The sequence below is a fragment of the Octopus bimaculoides genome, chromosome 18 (assembly GCF_001194135.2).
Source record: "Octopus bimaculoides isolate UCB-OBI-ISO-001 chromosome 18, ASM119413v2, whole genome shotgun sequence".
Lineage (NCBI taxonomy): Eukaryota > Metazoa > Mollusca > Cephalopoda > Octopoda > Octopodidae > Octopus > Octopus bimaculoides.
The window spans coordinates 82314-87313 of NC_068998.1; the positions used below are offsets into that span (position 1 = coordinate 82314).

A 5000-nucleotide genomic window follows, 5' to 3' on the forward strand; every position below is an offset into this window, starting at 1 on the left:
ATATATATATATATATATATTAACATGTGTGTATTACACATACGCACATACACACACACATACACTTATGTCCATAAACAAGGGATGTGAAGAACACAAAATGGTGGACGAGATATAAAAATCTTAGTGAACAATATGGAGAGGAGGAAGAGAGAAGAGAAACGAGAAAAAATGCGCGAAGCGACGACAGAGGATGATTGAAAAAGAAGCAGTAAGGCGTTAAGAAATTGCTAGGACTCTGTGTGTGTGTGTGTGTGTGTGTGTGTGTGTGTGTGTGCGTGTGTGTTTGTATGGACGATAATGATAGTTTATAACTTTTATAGCCACTAGCAATATTTTAGCAAATAGTTTCAATAATAATAATAATGATAATAATAATAATAATAATAATAATGATAATAATAATAATAATAATAATAATAATGATAATAATAATAATAAAACTTGTACAAATGCAAAGCAAAAGTCAAACATAAAATAATAATAATAATAATAATAATAATAATAATAATAATAATAATAATAATAATAATAATAATAATAATAATAATAATTATTATTATTATTATTATAACTACAACATCACCAACGATACTAGTAAGAGGAAATAATTGATATTGCAATGCCTCGGGAGACTAGAATTGATATGGAGGAAGACGAAAAGGTGGAGCTGAAGTACGAGTGTTCCAAGTCATAATTTGGAAATATGGAGTTACTCAACTACAGATGTTATAGCAATAGAAATAGGATATCAATTTAGAGTCGGTAATGAAGGAGTGGAAGAGGGAGAAACAAATGATAGCAATATTAATAAAGATATCTGGGGTCTCTAATCGACTGGACAGATGTTGAACTAATCAGAAGATAAAATTTCAATAGTATATTTTCAAAAATATATTTTATATGGAATAGTGAGAATATCAATATTGGTAGAAATGTCAATTAAGCAATTATAATTACTTTAGAACCCAAGGTTACAAATTTCAGCAAAAGATCCTAGAAAGGAACAAAAGAAAAATAAGAATAACGAAAGAAGAAGCCAAATGTTGTAGTCAAAGTGTTCTTTGTATTAATCGGTGCAGTGACCGATGTTACGGTGATGTTAATATAATGTTTAATAAATGTTTAATAAATGTTTAATAATGTTTAATAAATGTTGTATTTGAACCAGCATCGAGTAGAGCGACATTTGTTACAGCCGTTATAGAAACAAGACGAAATTCTGTCAACGCCAGCCGCAGCTGTGTTCGGTGTTAAAACTGTGTCAACAGAACGTTGCTCTCCATCTATTATTAATATTTTGTCGTATTCCGACATATTTTGAAAACTGGAAAAAATGCAAAGGATATATGACAGGGGTACAACCCCCAAGAGGAGTGTGGTGTAATTATACAGATATGTCACCACCTCGATCCAGACAATACAAGCTAAACAGTTATACAACAATGTTTGAGTGAATCGGTTGCAACCGGCTGAAACGCTTGATTAAACACTCAAAACTCACGAAGTTCCAGCTTTTTATATCTTCCTAGTATGGCGGCCATAATAATAATAATAATAATAATAATAATAATAATAATAATAATAATAATAATAATAATAATAATGTTTTCTTTATTAACTGCTGAGGGTTCACATAAAAACATTGGGGACGTAACAGGACACTACGGTACAGATAAAGTGGGAGTAAAACGTGTAAACAAAAGAAAAACAGTAACTAAAATTCTAAAAATCATATCCCCTACAGAAGGAGGCTGCCTAGTTCTGGTCGTTGAAACCCCACAAAAACTACGATCACCCTAATCTCTTCATCTGCTCTCGATCTAACGGCGCATGGACTGCAAAAATGAAAAAGCTTAAACATTTTGGGGCAAAAATTCTTTCACAGAAGAAAGCAATCACCAAGTTGCTTGACCCTGTCCTTCTCGTGGGGTAGCGATAGCAAAAGTCTGCGGATCAGTTATTACATTCGACTCGTGAGTATAATAGCTTATTTACTAATATTTTGAGGGGAAATAAAAAATTGCTCTGAGTAGCAGGAAAGTACATTTTGTATGTGTGTGTGTGTGTGTGTGTGTGTGTGTGTGTGTGTTTCTGTGTGACTACGTGTATTTGCGCGTTTATATGCGCATTTATATGTGCATATGCATATATATACAGTATATGATATATGTATATATATATATATATATATATATATATATATATATATATATATATATATATATATATATATATATATATATATATATCATATATATATACAGTATATGATTATATATATACCTATAAGCATATACACACATATATACGCACATACACACACATAGACATATGCATATACACACATAAACAGACTCTCATAACAAGCTCGAAGACACACACATACTCGCACGCGCACACATATGCACATGCACACACACGCATACTCTCTCTCTCTCTCTCTCTCTCTCTCTCTCTCTCTCACACACACACACACACACCAAGTATAAAGTGTCTACCTTTAATATGCAGATATCCTGTGATTCAACCAACTTTTGTTATCTTCTAATATTCATGGCTGACGTTTGCTGCAATCCACCATTTTAGCAGCCGACACGATTATCTGGTATTTCACACATTGAAAGATCATATCATAGATGTGTAATGGTGGAGGAGTAGCGGTATTAGTAATGGTTGCGGTGGGGAGATTGACAGCGGTGATAGTGTTACTAATAGCTTTAATAGTGATAACAGTGATGATGATGATGATGCAAGCGAACAGATGTATCCACTTTTTTTATTGTATTAAATGAATCGTTGAAGCCTGTGTAGTAGTAGTAGTAGTAGTAGTAGTAGTAGTAGTATAGTAGTAGTAGTAGTGGTATGAAAATGAGGGTGTTCGGGTATAGTAAGCAGGGAATATATATGACTATAGTGATTATTAAAAGTTCAAGTCAGTGTTTCTTCAATCAAAGATAGGAGAAAGTTAGCTTCTCCGCTTCTCCCGTTCAACACGATTTACTGTGAATCGGCTCTTTGAAGACGTACTCAGTGTTCAACGCCGATAGAACGTGCTCAGTGCTGACAGGAGGTGCTCAGTGCTGACAGGAGGTGCTCAACGCTGATAGGACGTACCCCGCACGGATAAAAAGCTAAACACAGTTGCACCAATTTATGCAGTGGCCTTTTTTTGGCAAAGGCCATTAGTGGTGAGACTAAGTCATATTTTCTAGTCTAAATACCGCCTTGATAGGATAGACCTACGATCAAAAGCATTCCAGCCATGACTATCACTCTATTTTAGGGTAGTTTGGCCAGCATTATCTAATATTCTCTTCCCTTTCTAAGACAATGGCACCTGTGATCTATGAGATATTTAGCCGTTACTTCTAGCACGTTGAGGAATCACGTACAAGCTCTCCCATTAGTTGATGTAGTTGATAATAGTTCAAGATGGTAAACCAAACTATGGAACTGACGTTGTTGGTCAAAAGTCAATCATGACAGCCTCACACTCTGAAGAAAGTAAATCAAGTTTAAACTAAATACCATAGATGCATTGAGGATTATATTGATTAAAATAATTATTTTATCAATGTTAAAACAATGAAAAACAAAAATAATTCTTGTAGGATGGAAGTGACTTCGTTGGAATTCGAACTCAGAATGTAAAGTGACGCAATTAAATACTGCAAGGAATTCTCCAGCAAATTTATGTCACCTTATAGAACTTTGAAAACGTATGAATGTTACAAGATGTTATTTCCAACAAATCTATTTCCTCTCCTCTACTTGATCTAATACAAAAATCGATCAACACTGTCATCGATGTTTGATACAGTAATTGGACTCAGTTTTTCTGTATCTCTGTGGATATTCTACATATTACTGCAATATTCGATGCACATTTAGTTGTATGATTGAGAAAACAAAGCTACTTAGTTGCAACAGAAGTACTGTTGTCATGTACCTAAACATTGTTTACAACAAAATTTCACCAAATTCCTTATAACCTATCTTCTGTTTTCGTAGTTCCATTACCTCGGATATAATCTCTCTCGTTTTCACAGAAAACGGACAAACATGTCTCCTGATTTCTCATTCAACATTTAAATCCTTTTTTCTTTGTTTTCCTTCTGATGTTTGGTATTTTCCTTTTCTTTTTTCACTGAAATGACATTCCGTGTTTTTATAACGTTTTTTTTTTCAATATCATTGTTGTTGTTGCTGTTGCTGCTGCTTCTGTTGTTGTTGAGGTTGCTTTCTCTTTCCTTTTTAACAATTTTGGTAATCAAGAAACTTGTTAACTGGTTGTCGTTTCTAATGGTGGCGCCGAATCTTCGTACTGTCTTAAAAAGTCCTTGCATGATTTTTCAAATCTCTCTGAACGATACAGATTTTACTTAATGACAGCTGCTGGAAGGTGTCAAAGTTGGTTATCACACTCTAATAATATTTAGTCGTAACATTATAAAGCTAAGAAAATGTCAACAAAATTCATAGAAAATAAAGAGAAATAGATTCTAAAAGGAATCTAATTTACTGTTATTGAAGATTTATCTGTTTCACTCTGTGTTACAGGGAATTAATCTTGTATTGTTGCTTATCAACAGCGATATTTCCGGAGATAAGACAGCCGCCGATGTAACGCTGGTACATACATGAAGATAACATACATTTCTCTCTCTTTCTCTTTCTCTTATAACGTACATACATACATACATACATACATACATGGACTAGACACGTGATGAGATACGCATCTGGACATCAAAATCAGTACGGTAACTTCTACATTAACAGCGACGCCAATAGGATTTATGTGAGACGAAGAGATGTCAGTCCAAACAGCCTTTGAATGTGCATTGCATCTGGCAGACAACACCTGCTGAACAATAGAGAAAGAAATTAATACATTCCACGCATGCCCAAAAGTGAGGGGCAACGTCTTCGGAATTGGAAAACTACTGTGCAGGTGCTCTGAAAATACAGCTGTCTCATGCAACCCAAAGGGGGCT

The 5000-nt window shown here is 34.2% G+C and overlaps 1 long non-coding RNA gene across 1 annotated transcript in view; it reads right to left on the reverse strand.

Annotated features, from left to right (window-relative positions):
• LOC128249768 (uncharacterized) overlaps positions 1-2627 on the reverse strand; it is a 38984-nt gene extending 36357 nt beyond the window's left edge. The window contains exon 1 of the long non-coding RNA XR_008265871.1: positions 2502-2627. This is a non-coding gene — a long non-coding RNA (uncharacterized LOC128249768). The remainder of the gene's footprint in view (positions 1-2501) is intronic.
• Between the last annotated feature and the right edge of the window lie 2373 nt (positions 2628-5000).